This window comes from Monodelphis domestica, chromosome 1 (genome assembly GCF_027887165.1).
Source record: "Monodelphis domestica isolate mMonDom1 chromosome 1, mMonDom1.pri, whole genome shotgun sequence".
Taxonomy (NCBI): Eukaryota; Metazoa; Chordata; class Mammalia; order Didelphimorphia; family Didelphidae; genus Monodelphis; species Monodelphis domestica.
The window spans coordinates 77,111,635-77,124,771 of NC_077227.1; the positions used below are offsets into that span (position 1 = coordinate 77,111,635).

A 13,137-nucleotide genomic window follows, 5' to 3' on the forward strand; every position below is an offset into this window, starting at 1 on the left:
TAACTTAAAGTCTTCATTTTAAGCATTTAGAACCTTCTAGAAAGTGACCCATCACATTTACTGCTGTTTTCCAACCCAAAGGTAAAATTTGAAGTGAGTGCCTGCTTGAGAAAATAACCAGTTTTACCACCTTTTCAGCTCTCCCAGATTTGTATGTGGGAAGTGAATTTTCTTTTTAAGGCTATTTTAAGATTTCTTTCCTTTTTGTACTTATTTTTAACACTTGAAAATTGTGGATATACATAGCCAGTTATGCACTTGACTTTGCCAAACTCTGAAAATAGCAGATTGAGAAATAGCAAAATTCTAAATAAGCAGAAATAGCTTTCTGAGGTAAATTATAGTGTCTCATTTTCTTTATTGACTCAAATGCCCTCTGAAATATTGTTTTCCTTACAGAAGTGACGTCCACACTTTTGTTTATTTTAATGATTCAGGTAACCTGTGGATACTTATTTGGATGTATACAGATTTAAAAAATACCCAAAGGAAAAATGTGCAAAGACTGGTTTAATACATTTTCATACAACCCATATTTTAAAGCAAGGGGTTGATAACCTGAGACTGTGGGCCTCCACCATTAATACTTTTTAGGGAGTCTATATAAAAAATCTTCATTTTTATTAATCTCTAGCTAAAAACCAGTATTTTCTTTGATAATAACAATTAAATATTGATTTTCTTTGATTATTAATTAATATAGACATAAGTGTTTGAGGAAGAGTCTCCAAGTTCCACAAGAAGGTGGAAATAGCCTGTAATCCAAAGAAAGGTTAAGAGCCCCTTGTTTTAAAGAATCTTTTAACCTGCAGCTTCATGTACAATCTTCTTTTTCTGTTCTATTATTATTTAGGCAAATGCCCATTGTTAGGTGTTTGTTAAATGGTGTTTGTTAAATTCAAAACTAAAATTATAAAATAAAAATTTTAAATATTGTAATGAATGGTTGCTATAAATTGATTCAAAACATAATAAAATATTATTTCACAAAAATAATTCTTTAAAATATTTTTACACTACATATTTTAATTGCTTATTAATACTCTTTTGTTATCAGAAGCTAAAATGGACGGTGATCAAGGTGTGACTATAAAGTAATGAGATTGATTTCTGTGGTATAGTAAATGGAAATCAGTTTCATTACCTTACAGTCACATCTAATCTTCTACAATGTTGTTTGATGCTAAGTAAAGTGTCCTTTTTATTATTGTAGAGCTCATGCCAGAGATAGACCAAGAAGGGGATTTGCATGAATTTTTGTTGCTTGGGGACTCCAATCCAGAAACCTGTGAACATGTTCTCCTGGACACTATGAGCCTCTTTGAAGCACAGACTGACTACTATATATATATATTTTTAATGGAAACTTCATCAGTAACAGACCAGAAATATATTTTGACATCAATTAGATTATTGGTCATTCTAGAATTCCTCCAATTGCCTCAAAACATAGTTCCCCAAAGAATGGTTCACTCATAGGAAGAGCCTTCCATCTACTCCATCTTCTCTCCTCCTGCCTACTAGGAACCTCTCATACAGCACCCATTCACTCCTCCCTGAAGACAAGGGTGCTCCTGGCTAGTCCTCCCTCCCTTCCCCCATGTCAGCTGCTTGAAGACAGAGGAAGTCTTTGTTTTTTTCTCTGTATCTCAATTACTTGCTTTTGTAGCTAGCGGACTTGGACAACTGTTCCATGACTTTAACTCACTTGAAATGGACCCGTGGTATCGAAGGTAATTTTGAATGAGGATATTACGACACATGATTTTAATCAGTCTTCATAGGAAACTAGATTGAGGAACTGTGACTGTGACTGCGGGAACTTTCTCATTGCCCTTTATTGCTTTAGGATATCAATCACACAGTATAGCAGAACACAGAATATTTTTTTGAAATAAAAAAGTTGACAGTAAAATTGCCCTCCAAAATGCAAAAAAAAAACCTTAAAATAATTAGCACTTGCCTATGGTGCTGAAGTTTTCTTTTTAAATATTGTGTTGTGAAATGTTGCCTCTTATGACTTTTGCACTTGTGTATTTTCAGAAATGAAGAGAATAAAAGAAATCTAGAGAGAAAAGATCATGAACAATGAATGTATAATTAAAATTGCCATCTGTTTCACTTTTGTATCATTAAGCTTCTTTTGAATCTGTGACCCTTTGTATTAGACATAAAGTAGGGAGGGAAGGAAAGTGATCAGAGAAAACAAGAACCACTGGCATCACTAACACCCAAAACAGTGTCTTCTGGGAAAGAAAACTGGTATTTTACTCAGAATAAATGTGGCTCTGAAGAGAGAAACACTTAAAGACAAGTGTTTATGTCATATAAATTTCTTGATATTTCTTTGCTTTTTGTTGCCAATTTTTTTTTCTGAAAACCCAGTCATTTTCTTTCTTTCCATTTTTTCTCTGCTTAGAGGCAGAAAAAGTATCATTTCTTTTAGTTTACTTTGTAAGCCAGGGCAAGAAAGGGAAAAACATCTTCAGGAAACAAAACATCAAGGCAGATGAACCATGTTTCTTGAGATTTGTACAATGAGATGAAGAGAAATATATCCTTTCTTTTAAAAAATGGGAAATGTAACAGATCAATAATTGACTGAGATGAGCAAAAAGATAGTCTCTTCTTTAATACAGATAGGTGTTTTTCAAACTTTAGCCATCCATTGACCACTAGAAGGAGAGGACAGATGTGTTGCACCTATTTACCACTGATTATACCAACCCTCCTCCAATTTTTTTCCTACTATAATGGGAACACTTTAAAGGGCCACCTCTGAAGTGATATTTGATGCTAAATATCATATGAAAATTATTCCTTTATGTCCCAAATAGTTTAGTTGCCATATGGCCAACATTAATACTAATTAACCGCTATTAGTATTAATAATCATGATTCCTACCCATTACTATCCATGGGTATGATAAAAGAAAAATACTGAGAAAGATCTTTTGAGCAAATCTTACTTTATTGTTAATGTGCAAATCACACCAATTAGTGTTGACAGACATGCTCAGTTCAGTCTGAGACCCTGAGCTTTTATCTGTCAGATATTTACGCGTTACACAAAATAGATAGATTACACAAATTCATTGTGGGAGTTGGGGGTCAGCCAACGGCACCTTCCTTCTCTGGAAGGCTGGGCAGTTATAATTTCCCTTTCAGGAGGTCGGGCAGCTGAAACTTCATTTTCCAGAAGGTGGGGGGCATCCTGTCCTTTCTCAATAACGCAGCCACCTGTGCCATATAGGGGAATATAAAGATGGGTAAGGTCACTCTGTGGTTTCTCCAAAGCTTAATGAGATATCATGAACCCACAGAAACATCTGGAGACATTCCAGGATGCCGAGGGATTGCACCTACTCCCCATGTCTGAAAGGTATTATAGGACATTTTTATTACTTTATTCATACTATGATTATTTACTGATTTGTGATTTTTATGCATAATTATTCAATCAGCTAATAACTGGGATGATCACTATTAAATCCACAATTATAACTTACCACTATACAGCTGAATATCCAATGAGATTGCATGAGGAGGTCAGAAAGGTATAAAGAGACATAAAACAATGAATATATACTGATTGAAACTATTTAAGTTATCCTTTTCAGTTCACACATTTGCAGGTCAGAAAATTCATTTTTGTTATTTTGTCCAAGAACAGACAACTCTATGGAATCCTGTTATGCTAATTGATCTCATAAGAGACTAACTTACAAACTAGAAAGGGAGCTACACGTGGCCCCAAGACCAGTGTTGGTTTGTCTACACAAGACATTGCCTCAGTGGAGGAGTCTACTTAAATTTAAATACAACAAACAAACACAGATTGCATAAATAAGACTTGTTGAGACTAGAATTAGAGCAAAGGAAGTTCTTAAGGTTGTTCTCTTCTCCATTCTAGGGACATTTCCTTCTGAATAACTAGTAACTGGTCGTTGAAAATCAGAGGTAGGAGAGTGCTGGGGAAACAATGACTCCTTCTTTATCCAGACTCCACACAGACTACTTTCTATTCATCAGTTTATATTTGTTGTTCATCTTATAGTTTCCAAAATTACAGCTTATTTTACATTACTTAAAGAGAAGTTAGTGCCTCCTTCTTGTGATTTGACATCCCTTAAGATTCAGGGACTCATCAGAATTATTTTTAAAAACATATCTTAGAGCAGGTTACTTATGCAGTTAGCCATTCTCAACCATTTTGTGCTGATTTTAATTGGGCTGCTTAATCAATTAGCAGATATTTATTAAGCATAATGGGTAGTGTGCGGAGGATTAAATGCAAAAGTGAAAGTCTCTATCTTCAAGGAGTTAATATTCTCAAATTCACAATGATAGCTTGTGGTTCTTTGGTCATTTTCAATTGTGTCTAGCTCTTCACCATTAGGGGTTTTCTTGGCAAAGATACTAGAGTAGTTTGCCTTTTCCTTCTCTAGCTCATTTGACAGATAGAGAAACCAAGTCAAACAGGGTTAAGTAGCTTGCCTGGGGTTACACAGCTAATAAAGTGCTGAGGCTAGATTTGAACTCAAGAAATCTTGACTCCAGGCCTGGTGCTTTATCTACTTCTCCACCTAACTTGCCCCCATGATTGATGGATGCACAGATGGATAGATAGCTAGATAGCTAGATAGCTAGATAGCTAGATAGATAGATAGATAGATAGATAGATAGATAGATAGATAGATAGATAGCTGGATAGATAGATAGATAGCTGGATAGATAGATAGATAGATAGATAGATAGATAGATAGATAGATAGATAGATAGATAGATAGATAAATGGATAGATAGATAAATGGATGGATGGATGGACGGATGGACAGATGAATAAATACATAAGTAGATAAATTAAATAAACACAATGATTTGGAGGTGAGGATTCAGGGGAAACTGATAACAGGACACTAGTTTCGGAGGATGATATTTTCTGACCTTGTTCTTATCAGGGATGTACTTTATTTGGAGCCAGCAACTCCCATGGACTGACTTCATTGCTTTTTTTTGTCCATTTCTGTGACCTAGAAAAATAAAAACAGAACTAAGATCTTTCTAGTAATGTTATACAAGGACCACTGCTTCACTGTCAGCCATGGCTCTTTGTTTCCACTGCCCTTAGTCAGGTCATCCTCAGCAGCCTAAAAGTGAAAAGCTTGCGATTTCCTGTCTATGTCCAGACACATCCAAGTGTGTCTCTCCTACTCCTACTTTGATGTGTGTAAATTGGTTCACAAATCCTGTATTTAATTTAGCTTATGCTCTACTGATTTTCTTCAGTGATTTTCTGGTTTATTACCTTTTCCCTGGCTGCTAGACTCCTTGTAAATTGCCTTGCTCTCCTTTCTGCTCTACTGTTTGTCTAGGAAGAATGTGGAAGTTGCTGTCCTAGTCTTTATTGCATGCTAGCCATGAATTTGCTATAAACTGACAGCTCAGTCTAAATGTACCTATCCCAGCCACTGCTGGCAGGTCATTCTGATAGGACAGTTGGCAGAAGAAGTGTATAGCAATGACACCAAAGACCCAGAACTGATTTATAGCACACTGCATACCTCTTGATTTTGTTTTGTTTTATTCCAGAGGAAGGAATTGACTTGGTGAAATGGGGAAATTACTTTCAGGCTATTGAGATGTTTAGTGAAACTGTACAATTCAACCCAAAAGATTACAGGTAATTAATTGTGTATATATATATATTTTTTTTTTTTTAAGTTCTTCGTTTGAGAATGACAAGGTAGTCACAATGGAGAGAGGAATGAAGTAATTAAACTACTCTGTTATTGCTTCTTTAGAACACAATTAGAAATTAATTATCATATTCTCCATATTGTTTGTATTATATTAATGTATGTTATTATATTTTATAGTCTTACAAAACAGAATTATATGCATATATATTTTGATGACATTTTTAATATCAGTTCTGTGTGGCCACAGATTTAAATATTCATATGGATAGTTTATAATGTCCTCTCTGAGGGTAGGAATCATATCTTATCTAAATTTTATACCATTTTCAGAACCTAGATCTAATTAGAGTAGGTATTGACAGATATTTGACAAATAAAATGAGTTAAAGTGCAAAAAAAACTTAGTTCTCTTTATCTTTCTTCAAAGTTACTAATCTAAAGGAAAATCAACTGTAATTTTGGCAATTATAGTATGAAAATAACAGTATAAATAGGAAGAAGATGGTCACCATGGAATCTGGGAAGGAAAAGCCAAAGCTGGTGATTCCCATTAATTTTTCTTACAGTTGCCATTACAAAACCTCTAGCAGAATAGTCCACCACTTGAATGGTTGTTTTCATAGGATCTTAGGATTGGAAATGACCTGAGAAATCATTGAGTCTAACTTCCCACTTTTTGCCCCCTTTTCATCCTAAAATTATGCTCTGGCCTTTCTTCTTTGTGTGTTCTCTCCCTTGAGATCCTAATCTCTTCCCATTGGGTCAGTTCTCATCTTGATGCCTTTGAATACTAAATCTATATATACAGCCTAACATTCAAATTCCTATCCCATATCACCAAATTCTTGCCAGAAACCTCTCCAAATGCTCCTGAAACACCTCAAACACAGCATGTTCAAAATGGAATCTTTATTTTTTCCCTTCAAACTTATCACTACTCCAAACAATTCTATTTTTGTTGAAGTCATCACCATCTTCCCAATCACTTCATATTGAAATCCTGGAGAGATCCTTGATTTTTCCCTTTCCTTCATCCTTATCCCCAATTAGTGGCTAATTCTTGTTTATTCTACCTCAACAAAATCCTTTGAATCCGTCCCTTTTTCTACCATAACATCGTCTCGCCTAGACTTCTTATTTACTGACTAGTATCTCTTCTACCAATCTTTTCTAAACACAGATGCCAAAATAATCTTAATCTTAGGTTTGACCATCTACTCTTCATACTCAAAAATCTTTAATAGTTCCCCATTGCCTTTGATATAAAATATAAACTCCTCAGCCTGATCCTTAAAATCCTTATCAGTCTAGTGTCCACTTATCTTTATAAACTGATTTAACATTACTCCTCATGCATTCTCTGTTCTAGGCAAACCAGCCTACCTCTAAACTAGGAATTCCATCTCCTACTTTTACCCCTGTGAATGGAATGTACCTACTACTCTCTCTTCACCTTCGCCTTATAGAATTTTTATCTTCATTCAAGGTTCACCTCAGATACCACTTATACAAATTCTTTCATGATTTCTCTCTATTTTCAGTGTTTTCTTTCCCCTCGAATTACCTTTAATAGCAGGAAAATCTCATCATGAAAAACCAATCTCAATAAACAAATTCAAATATTATTTGAGGAATCATGGAAATGATGATACAGACAGAATGCCGATCTAGTGCAGGGTTCCTTTTTCTTCTCCACTAATATTTTGTGTTTTTTCGATAACTATATGTAGGAACAATTTTTAACATATGTTTCTGACGTTTTACAATCTAAAGTCTCTCTCTTCCACTCTCCCTGAGATAGTAAGCCATTTGACAGAGGTTATACATGTGCTGCCATGCAATACATATTTCCATATTTGTCATGTTGTGAAAGAAAACCATACATACATACATATCATACATATAAGAAAAACCTCATTAATAAAATTAAATGAAAAATGATGTACAGGATTTTAGTGTAGGATACAGAAAGCCACAAGAGGTCCATGGATGGATTTCAGAAATTCCATGAATTTATATGGAAATTTGAAAAAATTTTGCTGACATCTAACTGAAATTTAATATCTTATTCAATTATTTAAAAACTTTTTTGAGATGGGGATCCATAGGCTCTACAAGACTCTTAAAGTTCTCTCTCTCTCTCTCTCTCTCACACACACACACACACACGCACACACACGCACACACACACAGAGTTAAGAACCGCTGGCATAGTGGGTAGAGTGTTGAATTTGGTGTCATGAAGACCTGAGTTCAGTTCTTGCTATTGATCCTAGCCGTATGACCAACCACACACAAATCCCTTAATCCTTCTCAGCCTCAGTTTTCTCATCTGTGAAATAGAAGTGGCTATTGTTCAATCATGTCTGACTCTGTGACTCCTTTTGGGGTTTTCTTGGCAAAGTTACTGGAGTGATTTGGCATTTCCTTCTCCAACTCATCTTACAGATAAGGAAACTGAGGCAAATAGGATTAAATGACTTGCCCATGATCACACAGTTACTAAGTGTCTGAGGACAGATTTGAGTTCAGGAAGAGGAGTCTTTCTGACTCTATAACTGGCATTTTATCCACCTCACTATTTTTTGTGCCTCCTTTTCTAATCTGTTTATATTTTCCCCCTGATTTTCATGCATTGTTTTCATTTCTTTTCCCAGCTTTTTCTCTATCCTTCTTATTTGATTTTTAAAATCCCTTTTGAGCTCTTCCAGGAATTCTTTTAGTATCTGAAACCAATTCAGATTTTTTCTTTGAGGCTTTGGATGTAGCAAAGTTTTGACTTTGTTGTCTTCTTCTGTCACCATAATAACCTTTTATGGTCAGGTTCTTTTTTTTTTTGTTTGTTTGCTCATTTTCCCAGACTATTTCTTGACTTTTAATTTTATTTTTAAGTTTAGCTCTGCTCCTGGGGTAGAGAGGCACTATCCCAAGCTTCAGATTTTTGGTGCACTGTTTTCAGAGCTAGTTCTGGGGGTCTGTAAGTAATTCTCCCAAGGTGATGTGATCTAAGGAGAGGTGTGTTTACTATTTTCCTGGCCTGTACTCTGGTCTGTGAGTGACCACAAGAACCCTTTTCTACCTTGGAATTATGACCAAGATTCCTGGTCTCTTATGACCAAAAGCTCTGTTAGTGCTAGTGCTCCTTCTATGGTAATGCAGTAGAGTTTTGCAGTCGGGACCTTGTATTCTCCTTCTGACCACTCATCTAACCCCACTATTATCTGTGGGCTGATAGCTCCTGAAGCTGTTGCTGATCCAGTTGTCCCAAAGTCCTATTGCCGGCTTACCTGGGCATTGAGCTCCACTCTTACCCTGGTGGGACAGACCTTTCATGCTTATGTTCTATCTTCTATGTTCCATCTATCAAATTATCTTGGGATGGAAAATTGTTTCTCCCTGTTCTTTTGTGGGTTCTGCTTCTTCAGAATTCATTTTGAGGCATTATTTTAAAGTCGTTTTGAATAGAACTTGGAAGAGTTCAGGTGAATGGTTGCCGTTTCTCCACCATCTTGCCTCTGCCCCTCTGACTTTTAAAGCCCTTTACAAACTGGCCCCAGACTACCTTCCCAGCCTTAGTGCACTTACCTCTATATGTTATACACACTGAAGACCAGCAACCAGTTTTCTTGTATTTCTCTTAGAACCTTAAATATCTTTCAAGGCTTACCTCCAACCACCTCCTGTGATCCCTAAGCTGTTAATGTCTTCCTCTCAGAATCATTGTATGTATGTGTGTGTGTGTGTGTGTATATATATATACATACATGCCTACCATAATGCTTGGCACAGAGCAGGTGCTTAATAAATTCTTGTTGATTGGTTAAACAACCCTGACTATTGGAAAGAAAGGGTAGGACCAGGGAAAGGTAATATTTTGAATATTTTGGTCATTTTAGTGCCTTTTTGATGCCTCAATTTTAGCAAAGAGCCAGTCAAACAGCTTCTCTGCATCATGGGTCTAGCATACTGGAATCAGTTATAGGAACGTCCGTGTAGCCTCCAGTCCTCTTCTGGGTCCTTCCATGGCATGTGAATGTGATTTTCTGGAAGAAAGCTCTCCAGCCTCTTCCCCATCAAACAGGCTGATGCCTCTCATGGGCACCATCTTCCTTACACACCTCCAGTGATACTTGGGAGTATTCAGTAGAGCCAGGAATTGCTTTCCCTAGCCATGACCAGAAAATTTTAGGTGAAGTGAGCCACAGTGACCAAACTAGAGGAAAATAAACAGGAAGTCTATCCAGACCCAGATGTTTACTATCCTGACAGCTGAAAAGGCAGATTCTGTAAGACTGCAAAGGGCAATTCAGGCCAACCATTTCCGTTTCCATTGAATTAAAGCTAAATTAAAATCAAGATCTGAACAAAGAAGGATTTGATGGAAGAAGGGTATTGAGGGAAGAGCTAATGAAGTCCCATGGTTAAACCCCAAACCTCTATAAACTTATGCTTATTAACCTTTTTATTTTGTAACTGTAACCCCCCAAAGTCATCTGTTTCCCCTGTAATGCTTAATAGAAAATATCTTTATATACCCTAGAGATTATTATAGAATCATCACAAAGCAAGAGGAATAGGGCATTAAATAAAATAATGTGAAAGTGAAAAACAAACAAACAAATACTACCTTTGCTACTGGGGGAAAAATGAAGAATAAGGCAATGAAAACTTTTTTTTTCCCCATACAGAACTTGGGGTAGTAAAGAGTATTAGACAAGGAGAAGTGTTGGCAGTTTGAAACCTAATGGGATTACTAATGGAACCAAGACCTGGACTAGTTGGTGAGAAAAAAAAATTGTGGGGATATGAGGTATTGACAACCTTTCAGACCCCATCACCATACAGCCCTTTGGATACTTTAGCAACAGAAGTAATGCCTCCCCTTAATCTTTTCTTCTCCAAGCTAAATGTCTTCCAGCCTTTCTTGTATGACATGATCCCCAGGATCCCCACCTTGATGATCACCCTGTGTAATCTGGCTTGTCAATACCTCTTCAAAAATGAAATGTCTAGAATTGAACAAAACGCTGCAGATGTAGCAGCTCGGTGGTGCCCTAGTGCAGAGTGTAGGGTCTGGATCAGGAAGAATGGAGTTTAAATGTGACTTCACTCATTTCCTAGTTGTGGGCCCCTGAGCAAGTCATTTAGCTTATATCCACTTCAGTTTCTTTGAACGTGAAATGGAGATTACTAAGGATAGTGCCTATCTGCCATGGATGTGGCAAGGATCAAAGGAGCTAATTATTGTAAAGTGCTTAGCACAGTAGTGGATACTGTAGAAATGACAGCTATTATTTTTAAATGTAGAGTGACACCAATTGAATATTGGCATGAAAGCCTCTGTGGATTGAAGCCTGGAGAGCCTGGATTCAAATATGGCTTTTAGACACTTCCTAGCTGGGTGATGCTGAGCAAATCATTGGACCCCAAGTACCTAGTTGTTGCTCCTCTTCTGTCTTAGAACCCATAAGAAGCCCCAGACTGGAAAGATAGGGGTCAGAACATTGGTCTTGGAACCAAAAGATGAAGTTTCCAAATCTGTCAATGACTCTCTTTATGGTAGCGACCTGCGTATGAGCAAGTTACTTTAAGCTTGACTTTCCTCAGATGCAAATAGAGATGATATTTGCACTTAGCTGTGTTGTTGTGAAGAAATTTTTTGTAAAGTGTTGGATAAAATGAACAATGATTGTGATTATTTCTGCCAAAGTAAACATCAGTGGAAATAGCCTTTCACCATGGTTCTAATTTCATTTTATTAAACTGCTTTTCCCCTTCCCATTACAGGAAGCAGGCTTTACTTCTTTAAAGAGTAGTTTGAAATCAACTCTCTGGAATAGTTTGAAATAGTTCCAGCTGTGTTTGGAAGTTTGTTGCTGCCCAAGATAAAGCAGACTTTAGAGATCAAAGTAATTGGGATGAGTGTGCAGGCCAAAGGGCTGAATTATTTTAGGTTTAGGGCACTTAAGAGAGTGGTTGAGAAGAGAACTCTAGGCAAAGAACTGATTTCTCTACGAGGCAGATAGACTGAGTGAGAAAAGTGAAAATGACCATCGTCTCAGTCAGTTAGAGACTGAACCTTTACACAAGACATCTCATAAGGCATGGGGTATACTGAGAAAGCACTCCCATATTTAATGACTAACCCTTAGCAGCAACAAATAGCTTTGGGTTCCATTTTTTTCCAGACCTAAGATTTCCTTGGCATAGAAAGTTCTGTAGATTCTTGGACTTTATAGAATTGCTTAGGGCTTTGAGAAATGGTGACAAAAGGTTCAATACATATCTTGAAGTATGTTTATAGGCAGGACATGGTCTCATGTCTTCTGTAGTCTTAACTATCTTCCTCTTCATGACTAAACTCCTTGGGAAATCCATCTCCTATGAATGCTTTTATTTCCTCTCCTTTCACTGTCATGTAAACCCTCTGCAATCGGACTTCCAACCTTATCATTCAACTGAAGTAGATCTCCCCAGAAGTAATAATTTATTCTTTTTTTCAATTTTATCTAATTGATTAAGAAAAAATTTCCATGTTTACATGATTCATATTCTTTCTCACCTCCCTCCTGTAGCAATGCATATTTCCACTGTTTTAAATGTGCCATTGATCAAGACCTATTTCCATAAATAATTTGCTCTTAAATGACAAACCAATGGTTTTTTCTCAGTCCTGAACCTCTTTTGCCTCTCTGCATTGGGTTTTATTGATTACTTCCTTCCAAATATTCTCTCTCTTCCCTAGGTTTCCCTGACACTATTCTCTCCTGGTTCTCTTCCTAAGTCTATCCATACTCATTCTCATTTGCTGATTCTTCATCGATGTCATGTCCTCTAATTATAGGAAAACCCCAATAATCTGTCCTGGGCCCCCTTCTTAGTTTCCTCTATGCCGTCTGGCTTAGAGATCTCTTCAGCTCCCATTGATTCATCTCTACATAAATGATTCCAAGATCTCTATATCCAGCACTAGTGTTTCTGCTAAGCTAGCCATGCATCCAGTTATCTCTAAGCTATCTCACTCTAGATGTCTTAAAGGCATTTCAAACTCAACATGCCCAAACTTGACTCTTCACTACTACACACCCCAAATATCTTCCCTTCTGAACTTTGAGGAGGACCACAATCTTGTCAGTCTCTCAACCTTGATTACACACACTCATATGCACATATGCAAACCCTTACCAAATCTTGTTGTTTCTACTTTCACAATATCTTTCTTAAATGACCCCCTCTTTCCACTTATACATCCACAACTCTAGTTCAGGCCCTCATCTCCTCTTGCCTGGATTAATGCAACATCATGGTTCTTCTCTATGCTTCAAGCCTCTCCTCACTCCATCCTTTTTCCTCTCAGATGCCTGGGCAATTTTTCTAAAGTGTAAGTCTGACCACCTTATCATCAGGGATCCTCTACTTTCTTCCCCAATGGGTC

The 13,137-nt window shown here is 36.8% G+C and overlaps 1 non-coding gene across 1 annotated transcript; it reads left to right on the plus strand.

Moving 5' to 3' along the window:
- Nucleotides 1–1,066: 1,066 nt before the first annotated feature.
- Nucleotides 1,067–1,167, plus strand: MIR340 (microRNA mir-340). Its single transcript, NR_034958.1, has one exon. It is a non-coding gene; the product is annotated as a microRNA mir-340 (primary transcript).
- The last annotated feature ends 11,970 nt before the right edge of the window (nt 1,168–13,137 follow it).